The sequence below is a fragment of the Ambystoma mexicanum genome, chromosome 4q (assembly GCF_040938575.1).
Source record: "Ambystoma mexicanum isolate Mex_15411 chromosome 4q, UKY_AmexF1_1, whole genome shotgun sequence".
In the NCBI taxonomy this organism is placed as follows: Eukaryota; Metazoa; Chordata; class Amphibia; order Caudata; family Ambystomatidae; genus Ambystoma; species Ambystoma mexicanum.
Genome location: NC_090928.1, coordinates 1,227,437,254 through 1,227,457,290, shown reverse-complemented (window position 1 = coordinate 1,227,457,290; position 20,037 = coordinate 1,227,437,254). Strand labels below are relative to the sequence as shown.

At 53.8% G+C, this 20,037-nt stretch overlaps 1 protein-coding gene across 3 annotated transcripts in view; it reads right to left on the bottom strand.

The window, feature by feature from the left end:
* The window catches only part of LOC138468292 (beta-1,3-galactosyltransferase 2-like), a 268,296-nt gene extending 251,677 nt beyond the window's left edge, over window positions 1–16,619 (bottom strand). For 2 of the 3 annotated variants that reach the window (XM_069608779.1, XM_069608778.1), the window contains exon 1: window positions 16,310–16,619. The gene's annotated coding sequence lies outside the window, so the exon portion shown is untranslated. Of the gene's footprint in view, window positions 1–16,304 lie in introns of all 3 variants that reach the window. The other variant, XM_069608780.1, reaches the window with a different exon arrangement.
* Window positions 16,620–20,037: the final 3,418 nt, after the last annotated feature.

The following is a 20,037-nucleotide window of genomic DNA, read 5'->3' as shown; positions in this document are numbered from 1 at the left end:
AGAAACTCTCAGGCCAGAGTTGCTGCTGTTGGCAAGCCTTTGAGCGGATTGAAATGCGCCATCTTGGAGAATAAGTCCACGATTACTAGAATCGTATTGTATCCGGAGCATGGAGGTAGATCGGTGATGAAGTCCATAGAAAGCGTATGCCAAGGGCGAGGTGGGATGTCAATAGGGCGTAAGAGGCCTGCTGGTCTTTACTTTTGACTCTTATTTTGGGCGCATACTCCACAGGAAATTATAAAGTCTCTGATATCTTTTTTCCAAGACGGCCACCAGAAGTAGCGCTTGATCTTTTCTGAGGTCTTGGCTATACCGGGATGTCCTTCCATTAAAGAATCGTGATAACAAGAGATTACTTTTTTCTGTAAATCTGTGCTGGGTAGGTATAATCGTTCTTGGAAATACAATAAGTTGTCCTTTACTGCAAAGTCCTTTCCCTGCAGATGCCAATTCTGTATGTCTGCTGGAGTTACAAGTTGCCTGGCTTTATCCTTAACTTCCTCTATGGATTGTGTGGCGATTACACCCAGAATTCTTTGTTCGGGAATGATTGGTACAGGTTTAGGGTTGATCAAGTGTTCTTCCACTCCCATCCGAGAAAGGGTATCAGCTTTACCGTTTTGTGTACCAGGTCGATAGGTAATTATGAAGTCAAACTCGGCAAAGAATAATGCCCAACGGAGTTGTCTAGAGGATTGGGCTTTTGCGGTTTTCAAATATTGCAGGTTTCGGTGATCCGTAATCACAGTCACGGTGTGTCGGGCCCCCAGCAGATAATGCCGCCAAGCCTTAAAGGCAGACTTGATAGCCAGAAGTTCCTTGTCAGTAATCGTGTAATTGATTTCAGGAGGCGAGAATTTGCGGGACCAAAATGCCATGGGATGCAACTGATTGGTTATCGGGTCCTTTTGTGATAGAACTGCCCCGATGGCAAGGCTTGAAGCATCAGTTTCCACGATGTAGGGGAGTTCGGGGCGAGGGTGTTTTAAGATTGGTGCAGAGATAAATTTAGTCTTCAAATCCTGGAAAGCTTGTTCCGCCTCGGTAGACCATTCAAAACGTTTGTTTTTCTTTAACAAGGCAGTGATGGGCTGGACTATTCGAGAGAATTCGGGGATAAACCTGCGGTAAAAGTTAGCGAAGCCTAACATGCTTTGCACACCTTTTACGGAGGATGGTGATGGCCATTTGAGAACTGCATCGACCTTCTTTGAATCCATACGCACTCCGCCAGGTGATAATATTGATCCCAAGAATTCAACTTCAGTCACGTTGAAAACACATTTTTCCAACTTAGCGAAAAGTTTGTGTTGACGCAATCTTTCGAGGACCATTTTCACGTGTTTCCGATGTTCAGATTCCGATGAAGAATAAACGAGGATGTCGTCAATGTAAACAACAACACACACATCTATGAGCTCTCTGAGGACATCGTTCATAAAATATTGAAAGGCGGCCGGGGCATTGCAAAGTCCGAAGGGCATGACCTGATATTCAAATAGCCCATACTTGGTGCGGAAGGTCGTCTTCCATTCATCGCCCTCTTTTACTCGTACCAAGTGGTAAGCTCCTCTAAGATCCAGCTTTGTATATATGCATGCTTTTCTGACTTGGTCCAGGAGTTCAGGGATCAAAGGTAACGGATATCTATTCTTAACGGTGATCTGGTTCAGGGAGCGATAATCTATACAAGTTCTAAGGTCTCCTTCCTTTTTTGGAACGAAGAACAAAGCTGAAGAAGCAGGGGACTTGGAAGGACGAATAAACCCATTTGCCAGGTATTGATCCAGGTATTGTCGAAGGTGAAGGTTCTCAGGCTCGGTGAGGGCATAAATTCTACTACAAGGAGGAGTAGATCCAGGTATCAGGTCTATCTGGCAGTCATAAGACCTATGAGGAGGTAGAGAGTTAGCCTGATCCTTCCGGAAAACATCTTGGTATTCTAGGTATTCGGGAGGTAACTGGGGAGTCTCTGAAGAAATTGCTGCCAGTGCAACACCAGGTGGAGGGTGACAAGTAGAGATACATTCTGGAAACTGGACCGTTCTTGCTCGCCAATCGATCAGAGGATTGTGTTTCTCTAACCAAGGTATTCCTAGAATAATCTGAAACTGAAGGGCCTTGATCACATCGAACACGATCTTCTCATGGTGTCCATCTTGACTTACTAGCGTCACTTCTTGAGTGGTATGCGTTACTGGCCCGGAGGCTATCTCCGTACCATCCACCGTAGTAATGACGTCATTTACAGCCTTGGGACAAAGAGTTAGATTCATCCTCAAAACCATTTCATGATCCACATAATTGCCGATGGCACCGCTGTCGACGTAAGCTTCAATTGCATGTAATCGATCCGGATTATCGGGGCTAATGAGGACCATAGGTATCACGAAATGCGAGGTCACGGAACTGGTTTTCAAGCTCGGCAAGAGGACCTCTGTTCTTGTCGGGCGAGGTCGTTTCCCTGCTCAGAGTTTGTAACTTTGGTAACTGCAGCTCCTACTGCCTTCTTGGCAGGTTTCACCGACAGTCTCGAAGAAAGTGCCCTGAGTTTCCGCAATAGAGGCATAATTGCAACTGTTTTCTCCTTTCCCGCTCCTTTTGTGTTAGAGGACCTTTCAGACCCCCTATTTGCATGGGTTCCCCGGAGTCTACTCCTTTGGAAGGAGTTGGCGGTTTGGAAAAAACTCGAGCATCAAACTTGGAACGATCGGCCTTCCTGTTCTGCAGTCTGTGATCCATTTGAACGACTAAGTCTATATAGTCCGAACAATCTTGTGGGGGATTCACTACTTGGGCTAACACATCTTTGAGCTCTCCACGTAGACCTCTATAAAACAGCGTAATCCTTTTGTCCTCAGGCCATTGAGTTTCCACTATCAGTCTGTTGAAAGACGCAATATAAGCCAAAAGGTCTTGATTACCTTGTCGCAACGAAAGAAGCTCATTGTCCAAGGCCTGCCCCTGTGAATGTCTTGCGAACAGTTTTTCCATACTGAGCTGAAAAGCTTGAAAATCATGGAGGACCGGATCATCTTGATTTACTAAAGGGATCGACCAGTCTGCCGCATTGCCACTAAGGTACGAAAGCACGAAAGCTACTTTAGCTTGATCAGTTGGAAAGGCTGCTGGCCGGCATAAGAAATGCAACCGGCACTGATTGATAAATACTGCAAACCTCTTTGGGTCACCAGAAAATCGTTCGGGCGGAGCCAGAGGTACATTCCCAGGTAGGCTGATCTGCACTGGATTCATAGAGGATGTAGAAGGAAGATTTCCCCCAGATGCGGGTAACAGGGTCTGTCCGGCTTGTGACTGTAGCAATTGTCTAGCGAGATCATCTGTTCGCTCCTTGGAAATAATCAGTTCCCTTCTTAGAGCGTTCGTTTCCTGATGGGCTGCATGCACTTCTGCCCTTAGTTCCCCAAGTAACTGGGCTAGTTGGTCGGTATCCGAGGTTTCCATAGCGCCTGGACGGGAGTTTTGTGGTAGGCTTTGCGTTCTGTAACGCTCACCTGATTCCCGTAGAGGCGCCGGTCTTGACTGGGCGTATACCGTATCTTCAAAGGTGATGTGTAACACACGGCTGGCTCTTTGGGCTGGACCTCTGTGCACTGTATGTCTGACTCGAAGGGTAAGATGTCTTAGGTAAGTGAACGCCGTGCTCTCCATCTGCCTCGGGGCAGGGTGCTGTAACCAGTTTCTTCACTGGATAAGGGGAGCAGGCCTCTTGACTTCAGAGGACTGCTGTCGGTCGTTTACTGCACGAACGGTAAGTTTCGAGTAATTCTAATGTCTTTAAAGTCTTTAGTAATGATGTCTCTTGTTTTGCAGGGTTCCGGCGATGGTGGATGACGGGCTGAAGTGAGTTGAAGATGGAGCCCGTGTGATGAATAGAAGCGCCTGGAAGCACGTAAGTAAGCGCTTGTTGCCTGCTTCACGATGCGCTCTAACTGTCTTTTTATTTTGCAGGTACAAGTTCGGAGCGGCTGCAGGGTGCCGGAATACCCACTGGATTAGATGTGGAAAGGAGTAATGGCACGTGAGTATTAAAGTTCCCCAATGTCTTTAAACGCACCTTGTTTTGTCTTTCAGATGCGGGATGCAGCGCCGAAGGCCTCCGGAGCGTGCGAAGAGTTGGTAAGCTTTTGTCTTTCAGATGCCGGAATGCAGTGTGAAGACCTCCGGAGCGCACGAAGAGTAGGTAAGCCTTTGTCTTTCAGATGTCGGAATGTAGGGCGAGGCGTTGGTGACAGCCGATGGACCAGGTAAGTGAAGAGCTGTCACTGAAGACCGTAATGCTAACCTGTTCTTTCTTGTCTTTATAGATGTTGCTGAAGACTGGATTCAGGATGGTAAGCCTTTTTCCTTAGGCCCAGGATCAGATGCAGAAGACACGATGAGCGTTCTGCTGCAGAGGATGCAGAATAACGCAAAGCAAGATTCATCCATCGGGTGTGGTTTAAATAGCCTCCTGTAGTGCTTAGGTGTCTCCTTCCACAGCCACGACTAGGTAAGAAAAGAGTTCCTGCTTTCCAGAAGAGTTCCAGTGTTCTGAACCTAGGGAGTGGCTCCTGCCCCACCCAACAGGAAAAGTAGTTCCAAACAGAAGAGGATCAGAGGCTCAACTGGCAGGCAAGTAAGCAGCATGGTCTGCTGCAGGTAAGTCCACCCAAGCATTATGAGCCCGGCGCTTCCAGCGCTGGGACTGGGCATATTTATGAGCCTGGTGCCACTGGCGCCAGGACTGGGTCCAAAAGGTCCCAATTGGGACTGGTTGGCACTCGGAACCTGGGTTATGGATATGCTTCCAAGGGAGTTGGGAAAACCCTGACCTTTTGGAAGCAGAGATCATGACACTTTAAGACACACAATAAAAATAAAAACTTTCTTAGTTTTGGAGATGCGTCATAAACCTCCAGCATATTATGATGTATGGTTATAAGAACATTCAACTAAGGACATCAAAGCAAACTTTACTTTTTAGCATATCAAGCTATTAGACGTTATGGGTATGAACACATCTTTAAAAGGGTGCCTTATTATGTTGCTCACTTTAACTGTGACAGATTTGCAAGGTGACTGGTGGTGGCCTATCAGTTGGAATTTCACCATCATGCATAAGAAAGGCTATGCTGCTGATGACAAGGTTCATTATGGCACTGGCTGCAGAGCCTGGGGTGCAGCCTGTGTGTCTCAGGGGGGCTGTGGCTGGGGAAACGGGCAGTGCTTGATTTGCCCAGTGACGTCATTTCACCAAAATACCAGGGGTAGTGGAAGTGACAATTCATGACCCTTGACATCTGATGACATCACAGGAAGTGATGTCATTTGACCCCACCCCAAAGTGATATCACAGGAAGCAATGGAACATGACCGTTTACCCCTTGACTAAACAGGAAGTGACATCACATAGCATTGTTTCTAAGTACACTATGAAAAATATGGTTACAATATTACTGTAACGTGATATACATTTCATACAGGAATGGATCACCATATGTATCCGCAGAAAAAAACATGCTATAACTGTAACGTGCGAAAAGCAAAATGCATAGTCCGAAATGGATGCTTATTCTACTCTAAATGCTTTTTGGAGGATTTTGTTGGCATTGTGAATTTGAAATGTTTAAGAACAGACTCAATCAGTGACTCACCCCCTGAAGTGTGCCTGAAATAAACCTTTAATGAGTCTAGCAATTATTGTATAGAATTCCAGAAAGACAAATAGGTCATATAGCATTGGCACATTGGCATTGGCCACAGCCCAGGAGCTTCAATTTGTAAAAATGTTTTTTTTTAAATAATTTTTTGGGGTAGTGAGCGAGACCTCAGGGGTCGCAAGTGCAACCCCTGGCGACCCCTAAATTACATCCCTGGATTTGCGCCAAAGAAATAAAATGCGTTTAGGACCATGTTCCTGATCCTTTGAACTGTTAAAGGCTCAGCACGGAAGTTCCGCCCCTCAGCTCACATTTAAGGGTGGGGGTACAGGGGGAAGGGGGCTGGAGCCTGATTAGCTCAATGACGTTACGTGCCTGTTAACACCCACACCACAGATACCTGGGAGAGCACTTATCTCGCAAACCACGGGCACCAGAGACAGTGATTTCACCTGCTCCAAGATACAGGGGAGAGTGCCTAACACTGCACCATGGTTATTGAAAAGAGCGCCTAACACCCCACCAAGGGTACCTGTGAAAGCACCTAACACCTAACACGAATATCTGTGGGATCACCTAACACCCCACCATGGATACCTGTGAGAGCACCTAATACCCCACCAAGGATACCTGTGAGAGCACCTAACACCCCACCATGGATACCTATGAGAGAACCTAACACCCCACCATGGATATCTGTGGGAGCACCTAACACCCCACCATGGATACCTGTGAGAGCACCTAACACCCCACCATGGATATCTGTGGGAGCACCTAACACCCCACCATGGATACCTGTGAGAGCACCTAACACCCGACCACGGATACCTGCGAGAGCACCTAACGTCCGCACCACGGATAGCTGTGGGAGCACCTAACACCCCACCATGGATACCTGTGAGAGCACCTAACACCCCACCATGGATACCTATGAGAGAACCTAACACCCCACCATGGATATCTGTGGGAGCACCTAACACCCCACCATGGATACCTGTGAGAGCACCTAACACCCCATCATGGATACCTGTGAGAGCACCTAACACCCCATATTGGATATCTGTGGGAGCACCTAACACCCCACCATGGATACCTGTGAGAGCACCTAACACCCCACCATGGATACCTATGAGAGCACCTAACACCCCACCATGGATATCTGTGGGAGCACCTAACACCCCACCATGGATACCTGTGAGAGCACCTAACACCCCACCATGGATACCTATGAGAGAACCTAATACCCCACCATGGATACCTGTGAGAGCACCTAACACCCCACCATGGATACCTATGAGAGAACCTAACACCCCACCATGGATATCTGTGGGAGCACCTAACACCCCACCATGGATACCTGTGAGAGCACCTAACACCCCACCATGGATACCTATGAGAGCACCTAACACCCCATATTGGATATCTGTGGGAGCACCTAACACCCCACCATGGATACCTGTGAGAGCATCTAACACCCCACCATGGATATCTGTGGGAGCACCTAACACCCCACCATGGATACCTGTGAGAGCACCTAACACCCGACCACGGATACCTGCGAGAGCACCTAACGTCCGCACCACGGATAGCTGTGGGAGCACCTAACACCCGCACCACAGATACCTGTGAGAGCACCTAACACTGCACCGCGGATACCTGTGAGAGCACCGAACACCCGCACCACAGATACCTGTGAGAGCACCTAAGCCTGCACCATGGATACCTGTGAGAGAACCTAACACTGCACCACGGATACCTATGAGAGCACCTAACACAGCACCATGGATACCTGTGAGAGCACCAAACGTCTGCACCATGGATACCTGTGAGAGCACCTAACACCCGCACCACGGATACCTGTGAGAGCACCAAACACCCACACCATGGATACCTGTGAGAGCACCTAACACCCCACCACGGATTCCTGTGAGAGCACCTAATGCCCGCACCACCGATACCTGTGAGAGCACGTAACACCCAGACCATGGATACCTGTGAGAGCACCTAACACCCCATCATGGATATCTGTGGGAGCACCTAACACCCCACCATGGATACCTGTGAGAGCACCTAACACCCCACCATGGATACCTATGAGAGCACCTAACACCCCACCATGGATATCTGTGGGAGCACCTAACACCCCACCATGGATACCTGTGAGAGCACCTAACACGAATATCTGTGGGATCACCTAACACCCCACCATGGATACCTGTGAGAGCACCTAATACCCCACCATGGATACCTGTGAGAGCACCTAACACCCCACCATGGATACCTATGAGAGAACCTAACACCCCACCATGGATATCTGTGGGAGCACCTAACACCCCACCATGGATACCTATGAGAGCACCTAACACCCCATATTGGATATCTGTGGGAGCACCTAACACCCCACCATGGATACCTGTGAGAGCATCTAACACCCCACCATGGATATCTGTGGGAGCACCTAACACCCCACCATGGATACCTGTGAGAGCACCTAACACCCGACCACGGATACCTGCGAGAGCACCTAACGTCCGCACCACGGATAGCTGTGGGAGCACCTAACACCCGCACCACAGATACCTGTGAGAGCACCTAACACTGCACCGCGGATACCTGTGAGAGCACCAAACACCCGCACCACAGATACCTGTGAGAGCACCTAAGCCTGCACCATGGATACCTGTGAGAGCACCTAACACTGCACCACGGATACCTATGAGAGCACCTAACACAGCACCATGGATACCTGTGAGAGCACCAAACGTCTGCACCATGGATACCTGTGAGAGCACCTAACACCCGCACCACGGATACCTGTGAGAGCACCAAACACCCACACCATGGATAACTGTGAGAGCACCTAACACCCCACCACGGATTCCTGTGAGAGCACCTAATGCCCGCACCACCGATACCTGTGAGAGCACGTAACACCCAGACCATGGATACCTGTGAGAGCACCTAACACCCCACCATGGATATCTGTGGGAGCACCTAACACCCCACCATGGATACCTGTGAGAGCACCTAACACCCCACCATGGATACCTATGAGAGCACCTAACACCCCACCATGGATATCTGTGGGAGCACCTAACACCCCACCATGGATACCTGTGAGAGCACCTAACACCCCACCATGGATACCTATGAGAGCACCTAACAGCCCACCATGGATATCTGTGGGAGCACCTAACACCCCACCATGGATACCTGTGAGAGCACCTAACACCCGACCACGGATACCTGCGAGAGCACCTAACGTCCGCACCACGGATAGCTGTGGGAGCACCTAACACCCACACCGCGGATGCTTGCGAGAGTACTTAACGTCCGCACCACGTATACCTGCGAGAGCACCTAACACCCGCACCACAGATACCTGTGAGAGCACCTAACACTGCACCACAGATAGCTGGGTGAGCGCTTATCACCCACACCACGGATACCGGAGGGAGCTCCTAACATGTGCACTACAGATTATGGTGAGAGCGCCTCACACCTGCTCCATGGATACCTGGTGGAGAGCGCATAACACCTGCAGCACAGGTACTGAAATGAGCACCTAACACCCACACCACGGATACCTGGTGGCGATCGCCTAACATCCGCACCACCGATATCTGGTGGAGAGCGCCTAACACCCACACCACGTATATCTTGTGGAGAGCACCTAACACCCACACCACAGATACTTGGGAGGACACTTATCATCTACACCACAGATACCGGAGCAGGCGCTTATCAAGCACACCACGTCCACGGGTACCAAAGAGAGTGCTTATCACTGGCACCGCGGATACCTGTGAGAGCACATAACACATGCACCACGGATACCTGTGAGAGCACCTAACACTGCACCGCGGATATCTGTGAGAGCACCTAACACCCCACCACGGATACCTGTGAGAGCACCTAACACCCCACTACGGACACCTGTGAGAGCACCTAATGCCCGCACCACGGATACATGTGAGAGCACCTAACACTGCACCGCGGATACCTGTGAGAGCACCAAACACTGCACCGCAGATACCTGTGAGAGCACCTAACACCCCACCACGGATACCTGGGAGAGCACCTAATACTGCACCATGGATACCTGTGAGAGCACCTAACACCCCACCACGGATACCTGTGAGAGCACCTAACACCCCACCACGGATACCTGTGAGAGCACCTAATAATGCACCACGGATACCTGTGAGAGCACCTAACACCCCACCACGGATACCTGTGAGAGCACCTAATACTGCACCACGGACACCTGTGAGAGCACCTAAAACCCCACCACGGATACCTGTGAGAGCACCTAGCACCCCACCACGGATACCTGTGAGAGCACCTAGGACCCCACCACGGATACCTGTGAGAGCACCTAAGATCCCACCACGGATACCTGTGAGAGCACCTAATACTGCACCACGGATACCTGTGAGAGCACCTAACACTGCACCACGGATACCTGTGAGAGCACTTAACACCCCAACACGAATACCTGTGAGAGCACCTAACACCCCACCACGGATACCTTTGAGAGCACCTAATACCGCACCACGGATACCTGTGAGAGCACCTAACACCCCACCATGGATACCTGTGACAGCACCTAACACCCCACCACGGATACCTGTGAGAGCACCTAATACTGCACCACGGATACCTGTGAGAGCACCTAATACTGCACCACGGATACCTGTGAGAGCACCTAACACCCCACCACGGATACTTGTGAGAGCACCTAATGCTGCACCACGGATACCTGTGAGAACACCTAATACTGCACCATGGATACCAGTGAGAGCACCTAACACCTGGACCACGGATACCTGTGAGAGCACCTAACACTGCACCACGGATACCTGTGAGAGCACCTAACACCCCACCACGGATACCTGTGAGAGCACCTAATAATGCACCACGGATACCTGTGAGAGCACCTAACACCCCACCACGGATACCTGTGAGAGCACCCAATACTGCACCACGGATACCTGTGAGAGCACCTAACACCCCACCACGGATACCTGTGAGAGCACCTAGCACCCCACCACGGATACCTGTGAGAGCACCTAGGACCCCACCACGGATACCTGTGAGAGCACCTAAGACCCCACCACGGATACCTGTGAGAGCACCTAATACTGCACCACGGATACCTGTGAGAGCACCTAACACTGCACCACGGATACCTGTGAGAGCACTTAACACCCCACCACGAATACCTGTGAGAGCACCTAACACCGCACCACGAATACCTGTGAGAGCACCTAATACTGCACCACGGATACCTTTGAGAGCACCTAATACTGCACCACGGATACCTGTGAGAGCACCTAACACCGCACCACGGATACCAGTGGGAGCACCTAATACCCCACCACGGATACTTGTGAGAGCACCTAATACCCCACCACAGATACCTTTGAGAGCACCTAATACCACACCACGGATACCTGTGAGAGCACCTAACACCCCACCATGGAACACCCCACCATGGATACCTGTGAGAGCACCTAATACCCCACCACGGATACCTGTGAGAGCACCTAACACCCCACCATGGATACCTGTGACAGCACCTAACACCCCACCGCGGATACCTGTGAGAGCACCTAATACTGCACCACGGATACCTGTGAGAGCACTTAATACTGCACCACGGATACCTGTGAGAGCACCTAACACCCCACCACGGATACTTGTGAGAGCACCTAATGCTGCACCACGGATACCTGTGAGAACACCTAATACTGCACCATGGATACCGGTGAGAGCACCTAACACCTGGACCACGGAAACCTGTGAGAGCACCTAACACTGCACCACGGATACCTGTGAGAGCACCTAACACCCCACCACGGATACCTGTGAGAGCACCTAACGCCTGCACCACGGATACCTGTGAGAACACCTAATACTGCACCATGGATACCGGTGAGAGCACCTAACACCTGGACCACGGAAACCTGTGAGAGCACCTAACACTGCACCACGGATACCTGTGAGAGCACCTAACACCCCACCACGGATACCTGTGAGAGCACCTAACGCCTGCACCACGGATACCTGTGAGAACACCTAATACTGCACCATGGATACCTGTGAGAGCACCTAACACCCCACCACGGATACTTGTGAGAGCACCTAACACCCCACCACGGATACCTGTGAGAGCACCTAATACTGCACCAGGGATACCTGTGAGAGCACCTAGCACCCCACCACGGATACCTATGAGAACACCTAATACTGCACCAGGGATAGCTGGGGAAGCACTTATCACGTGCACCTGGAAGATCGCCTAACACGCGCACCGCGAAAACTGGGGGGAGGGGGATCCCGCACCAGAGATACCTAGGATAGCGCATAATTAGCACCCGCACCGCAGAGACTGAAACGAGCGCTTAACACTCGCAGCACGAATACCGGAGAGAGCGCTGATCACACGGAAGCTAAACCCCAAGAGAGACCTCCCTGCCGCGGGAGAGGTAGGCAAGGGAGACGGCGCATATAAGCACCGAGGAAACAAATACTCCAAGGACAGAGAGTAACAGGGGGGGGGGAGTCACGCATTCCGCGGGGGAAAGAGAGAGGCGGTCATAACTGGCACAGTGAGTGAGGTGTGTGCGCGGTCATTGGGGGGGGGGGGGCGGAGGTGGGGAGACTTGGACACCGAAGAAGAGACTGCCCGCGAAGAGACGGAAAGCTAAACTGACAGAGACAGGCAGCAGGGAGAGACAGACAAGAGAGACAGGCAGTAAGTCAGGAAGGCGGGTAGCAGGCAGGAACACAAGCTGGGAAGGAGACGGGCAGGGACACAGGCTGGGAAGGAGATAGGCAGGGACACAGGCTGGGAAGGAGACAGGCGGGGACACAGGCTGGGAAGGAGACAGTCAGAGACACAGGCTGGGAAGGAGACAGGCAGGGACACGGTCTGGGAAGGGGACAGGCTCGGACACGGGTTGGCAAGGAGACAGGCAGGGACACAGGATGGGAAGGAGAAAGGCAGGGACACAGGCTGGGAAGGAGACAGTCAGAGACACAGGCTGGGAAGGAGACGGGCAGGGACACGGTCTGGGAAGCAGACAGGCAGGGACACAGGCAGGAACACAGGCTGGGAAGGAGACAGGCGGGGACACAGGCTGGCAAGGAGACAGTCAGAGACACAGGCTGGGAAGGAGACAGGCAGGGACACGGTCTGGGAAGGGGACAGGCTCGGACACGGGTTGGCAAGGAGACAGGCAGGGACACAGGATGGGAAGGAGAAAGGCAGGGACACAGGCTGGGAAGGAGACATTCAAAGACACAGGCTGGGAAGGAGACGGGCAGGGACACGGTCTGGGAAGGAGACAGGCAGGGACACAGGCAGGGAGACAGGATGGGAAGGAGACAGGCAGGGATACAGGCTGGGAAGGAGTTAGTCAGAGACACAGGCTGGGAATGAGACAGACAGAGACACAGGATGGGAAGGAGAAAGGCAGGGACACATGCTGGGAAGGAGACAGTCAGGGACACAGGCTGGGAAGGAGACAGGCAGGGACACGGTCTGGAAAGGAGGCAGGCAGGGACACAGGCAGGGAGACAGGATGGGAAGGAGACAGGCAGGGACACAGGCTGGGAAGGAGACAGGCATGGACACAGGCTGGCAGGAGACAGGCACGGGCACAGGCTGGGAAGGAGACAGGCACGGGCACAGCCTGGGAAGGAGACAGGCAGGGACACAGGCTGGGAAGGAGACAGGCACAGGCTGCAAAGGAGGCAGGCGGGGACACAGGCTGGGAAGGAGACAGGCATGGACACGGGATGGGAAGGAGACAGGCAGGGACAAAGGCTTGGAAGGAGACAAGGACACCGGCTGCCAGGAGACAGGCACGGACACAGTCTGGGAAGTAGAGCGGCGCGGTCACAGGCTGGGAAGGAGACAGGGACACAGGCTGGGAAGGAGACAGGCACAGGCTGGGAAGGAGACAGGCAGGGACACAGGCTGCGAAGGAGACAGGCAGGGACACAGGCTGGGAAGGAGACAGGCTGGGCCACAGGCCGGGAAGGAGACCGGCGTGGACACAGGCTGGGTCGGAGACACGCAGGGACACAGGCTGGGAAGGAGACAGGCTGGAAGGAGACAGGCAAGGACACAGACTGGGAAGGAGACAGGCACTGGCACAGCCTGGGAAGGAGACAGGCACGGACACAGGCTGGGAAGGACACAGGCTGGGAAGGAGACAGGCACAGGCTGGGAAGGAGACAGGCACGGACACAGGCTGGGAAGGACACAGGCTGGGAAGGAGACAGGAATGGGCACAGCCTGGGAAGGAGACAGGCAGGGACACAGGCTGGGAAGGGGAAGGAGACAGGCACGGACACAGACTGGGAAGGAGACAGGAACACAGGCTGGGAAGGAGACAGGCACAGGCTGGGAAGGAGACAGGCGGGGACACAGGCTGCGAAGGAGACAGGCAGGGACACAGGCTGGGAAGGAGAAAGGCTGGGCCACAGGCTGGGAAGGAGACAGGCGTGGACACAGGCTAGGTCGGAGACACGCAGGGACACAGGCTGGGAAGGAGACAGCCTGGAAGGAGACAGGCACGGAAACAGACTGGGAAGGAGACAGGCACTGGCACAGCCTGGGAAGGAGACAGGCAGGGACACGGGCTGGGAATGAAACAGGCACAGGCTGGGAAGGAGACAGGCACGGACACAGGCTGGGAAGGAGACAGGCATGGGCACAGCCTGGGAAGGAGACAGGCAGGGACACAGGCTGGGAAGGGGAAGGAGACAGGCACGGACACAGACTGGGAAGGAGACAGGAACACAGGCTGGGAAGGAGACAGGCACAGGCTGGGAAGGAGACGGGCAGGGACACAGGCTGGGAAGGAGACAGGCAGGGACACAGGCTGGGAAGAGACAGGCTGGGACACAGGCTGGGAAGGAGACCGGCGTGGACACAGGCTGGGAAGGAGACAGGCAGGGGCACAGGCTGGGAAGGAGACAGGCTGGAAGGAGACAGGCACGGACACAGGCTGGGAAGGAGTCTGGCAGGGACACAGGCTGGGAAGGAGACAGGCACAGGCTGGGAAGGAGACAGGCACGGACACGGGCTGGGAAGGACACAGGCTGGGAAGGAGACAGGCACGGACACAGACTGGGAATGAGACAGGCAGGGACACGGGTTGGGATGGAGACAGGCAGGGACACAGGCTGGAAGGAGACAGGCACGGACACAGACTGGGAAGGAGACAGGCACGGGCACAGGCTGGGAAGGAGACATGCAGGCGGGTAGCAGGCTGGGAAGGAGACAGGCACATGCTGGGAAGGAGACAGGCACGGACACAGGCTGGGAAGGAGACAGGCTGGGCCACAGGCCGGGAAGGAGACCGGCGTGGACACAGGCTGGGTCGGAGACACGCAGGGACACAGGCTCGAAGGAGACAGGCTGGAAGGAGACAGGCACGGACACAGACTGGGAAGGAGACAGGGACTGGCACAGCCTAGGAAGGAGACAGGCAGGGACACAGGCTGGGAATGAAACAGGCACAGGCTGGGAAGGAGACAGGCACGGACACAGGCTGGGAAGGACACAGGCTGGGAAGGAGACAGGCATGGGCACAGCCTGGGAAGGAGACAGGCAGGGACACAGGCTTGGAAGGGGAAGGAGACAGGCACGGACACAGACTGGGAAGGAGACAGGAACACAGGCTGGGAAGGAGACAGGCAGGGACACAGGCTGGGAAGGAGACAGGCAGGGACACAGGCTGGGAAGAGACAGGCTGGGACACAGGCTGGGAAGGAGACCGGCGTGGACAAAGGCTTGGAAGGAGACAGGCAGGGACACAGGCTGGGAAGGAGACAGGCTGGAAGGAGACAGGCACGGACACAGACTGGGAAGGAGACATGCACGGGCACAGCCTGGGAAGGAGACAGGCAGGGACACAGGCTGGGAAGGAGACAGGCACGGACACAGGCTGGGAAGGACACAGGCTGGGAAGGAGACAGGCACGGGCACAGCCTGGGAAGGAGACAGGCAGAGACACAGGCTGGGAAGGGGAAGGAGGCAGGCACGGACACAGACTGGGAATGAGACAGGCAGGGACACGGCTGGGATTGAGACAGGCAGGGACACAGACTGCAAGGAGACAGGCACGGACACAGACTGGGAAGGAGACAGGCACGGGCACAGGCTGGGAAGGAGACATGCAGGCGGGTAGCAGGCTGGGAAGGAGACAGGCACATGCTGGGAAGGAGACAGGCACGGACACAGGCTGGGAAGGACACAGGCTGGGAAGGAGACAGGCACGGACACAGGCTGGGAAGCAGACAGGCACGGGCACAGGCTGGGAAAGAGACAGGCATGGACACAGGCTGGGAAGGAGCCAGGCACGGACACAGGCCGGGAAGGACACAGGCATGGACACAGGCTGTAAGTAGACAGGCACGCTGAAGAAAACAGGCAGCAGGCTTAGGACAGGAGGGCTGACAAAAGCAGGCGCTGAAGCGGGAAAACAGGCAGAAGGGCGAGCGGGGATAAGCAAGGATAGGCAGGGGCATCCAAGTGCCCCAGACTGCCAGCTTCATCATCTAAACAAGAATACGAGGCATGCCCGCTAACTCCCCAGTGCCAGGCGCTTCATCTCTCACCTCACCTTCAAGAGGGTGCCACCGTCGCCCTGCCAGCCAGCCTCATGCCAGGGGGTGGGACCCGCTGCCCTCGGAGTGATGTGCCTCGGGGGCCCCTGCTGCTGGACTGGACCCGCGCGGGGCTGGCCTCATGCCAGGCCAGTGCTGTGATCACGGACCGAGGGGTCTGCCTGAGGCCTCGATGGGGACAGCACAGCAGCGATGCGCGCTCGCAGGTGTGTGTGGCTCTCCTCTCCTCCCGGGGCATCTCCTCCCAGGGCACCTCCTCCCCCTTGGCACCTCCTCCCAGGGAACCTCCTCGCCCCCTGGACATCTCCTCCCAGGGCACCTCCTCCCCATGGGCATCTCCTACCCCTGGGCACCTCCTCCCAGGGCACCTCCTCGCCCCTGGGCATCTCCTCCCCGGCCCTCCCCGCACCCGTGGCGCACCCTGCCACGCCCAGTCCCTCGAGTGCCCGAGACTGTCCAAGACCGGATAAAACAGTGGCCCTCATTATGACCCTGGCGGAAAGTAACTGACCTGACCGCCATAGCGTAAATAGCGTTTTCGCCATTGCACGATGGAGGAAAGTGCGGCTAATTCCGACCCATCGGGCACGAGCATTACGCCATGGCGGAAGTGCAAAGTCCGCGATGGCGGAAATGTCCCCAAAACGCCCCTCACCGCCGTCGTACGGTGCCCTAGGTGCAATTCCGCCACCCATCATAGCGGTCACCGTAATGAGCGGTAATCGCAAAATACGGTGACCGTAAATATACGGAAACGGAAGTAAAAACATGGGGCCGGAACGGGAAACAGCACGCCGTACACCTATAAAATCAGAATCCCAACACAACCATTAAAAATCCGACCCTGAGACACATCCCAACCCGTTAGCCACCCTAGTTAAAACAATCGAAATGGGAAAAGTTGCCAAAAAAGCGTGCGACCGCAAGCGGCAGGTCCACTTCTCCCATGAGGAACTCACCGTGCTCACAGAGACCCTCCAGGAGAATGCTGCCGTCGTCTTCTCGACGCAAATGACCAGGACGGCACTTGCGAACAAGAAGGCCATATGGGCCCTGGTGGCACAGCGGGTAAGTGCGGTGGGGACCGCACCCCGCAACCCACAGCAATGCAGAAAGCGATGGGACGACTTGCGGATACGCGTACGGAGCATACTATCAGCCAACCGTAACATTGCAACAGCTACCGGGGGAGGATCGGAATCACCCATCAAGTTGACCCCCTGGGAAGAAATCTGTGCCTCCACCATTGGAATGGAGAGTATAGAGGGAGTCGGAGGGATGGAGAAAGGAGTGCAGACATCCGAAGAATCAGGTAGGTGGGCCAAATAAAACAATGCTAAATCCACAAGGTCCAATCATGTGAAGTACCATGTGTCCACATAGTGCAACAGAAACACATGTCCAGGAGAACGTCCACATACATTGGCCTGATAGCGCACTTTAAAAGTCACATTAAATACATAAATAATTAAAATCCTAAAAATACTCTCTACACGTGCAGCATGCACACCCTAACTGCAGGCTGCAAAACAACTGCATCCTCAATCCACACAAAAATGAAACCACCTCCAAGGCCCTGACCCAAATCACCCTCAGGTACCACCCCAATGCATGTGATACATTGCCATTCCAATTCCCACAGACCCATAAATAACGCTCGCCCTCCTTTACTCCACCACAGGGTCCGATTCAAACGACGAGCTCCAGGACACCCCTACCAGCACACCTGCAAAGAGGGCCAAGACCAACGGCCAAAGACCCTCCACCTCAGCTGCACGGATCAAGACACGGCAGCAGCACAAATCAAGTGGCAGCACACAGGAGGGGACTCCAACAGGCACCCCAGCAGCCAGCATGCCCACAACAGCAGCACCACAGGTCCCCCCAATGGATGCCACAGAAGGCACTGCTTCTGGTGGCAGCAGCACCATAGGTGACACTGCATTAATGGCAGCATGCTCCGACACAGAAAACGGTGCTGTCGATGTAGGACCCATCCATGACCTGTCTCAATCCCCCTGTTTGTTTCATCCCGTACACCATGAGGATACCACGCAGGGGCACCCACAAGACGACGACTGGCCATCCCCCACAAGCCCTGTGGCAAGGCAACATGAGGTCATCAGCCCCTCTGTGACACCACCGCAAATGGCCATGGCCCAGCAGAGGCAACAGTCCCTCGACCAGGTGATCGTGCAACAGCAGCAACTGGCCACGCTCCTCAAGGAGCATGCTGATGAATGTGGGGGTACTAAGGCAGTCATAGAAACATCTACTGAGACACTTAGGGCACAAATGGAGAGAAGTACAGAGACACTAAGGGTACAAATGGAGAGAAGCACCGAGAGCCTGAGGGGGGAACTGCATGCGACGTCCAAAGACGTATGTGGTGAACTTGCCGCTGTGCGCCGTGTGCTCACTGAGCTCTCACAAACCCTTAGGGACATGCATGGACGTAAGCAGGCAGAGACATCATCCGTTGCAAGTTCCGTCCAGGGCAGCCCCCAACGTAGATCTGGGAGGAACCTGCGCTCCACAGGCAGGGGTGCCCCTGATACCCGGAGAGGGGGCTTGCAATAGCGTCTGCCCACTGACAATGAGCATCTTTGGACACTGGTGTTCGGGGGGAGGTAGGAGGGTGGAGGGGGGGTGTTGGGCTTTCTTGGGTGGCGGGTCGATGGGGTGTGTAATATAATTTCACATATGCTATAAACATTTCATAATCATCCAATGAGATGTGTGGACATTGATCTTTGTGTACGAGGCCTTTATAGGCGTACAGTCCACATTGTGCATGTTCCAGACACACACAGTGCCACAAGTCCCGTGTCCATGTATCAGCCACCAGGCGTGAGTGCTAGAAGCATGAATCTATGATATTCTGACGAATTTCACGGCCCTCCTGTGCCTCGCGGACTCCTTGAGGTACTGCCACATCCCCACCCTCATCATGACCATCTTCAGGTGCTTGTAGTTCTGCGTCAGGGGGCATGGGCACATTTCTACGTACGCACATGTTGTGTAGCATGACACATGCCATGACCATCTTTGCAACCTTCTCATGGCGGTACAGGAGTGCCCCGCCAGACCTGCTGAGGCAGCGGAAACGAGCCTTCAGTAGGCCGAATGCCTGTTCAATGACTACACGGGTACGTGAGTGGGCATGGTTGTAGTCCTCCTCATGCTGGTTCTGTGGGTTCCGGAGTGGTGTAAGGAGCCATCTCTTCAGTGGATACCCGGCATCACCTGTATGTGGACAATAAAGGATGTTTGTGGAATGACATTGCTACGTACGCATCCCCCCACCTACCTGCCAGGTAATTTCCGCATCACATACCCCACATTATCATGCATGAAATGAGACTCACCGAGTAGCCAGGATCTGTTCCCTGCGTGTCGCTCCATGTAGCGTGGTATTGTAGAGTTCCTCAAGACCATAGAATCATGGGTTGATCCAGGAAATCGGGCACAACAATGTGTAAAGATCCTGTTGGAGTCACACACCATCTGTACATTAAGAGAATTATATTGTTTCCGGTTGCGGTACTGGGCCTCCATGGCATGTGGGACAACCAATTCCACATGGGTGCAGTCGATGGCACCAATGCAACCCGGTATGCTGGCCAGTGCATGGAATCCAACTTTTGTCTTAGTAATGTCATGCTCCGAGCGTGGTACAGAGATGTAGTCGTCTGCGTGCTTCAGGAGGGCATCGAGCACTTGC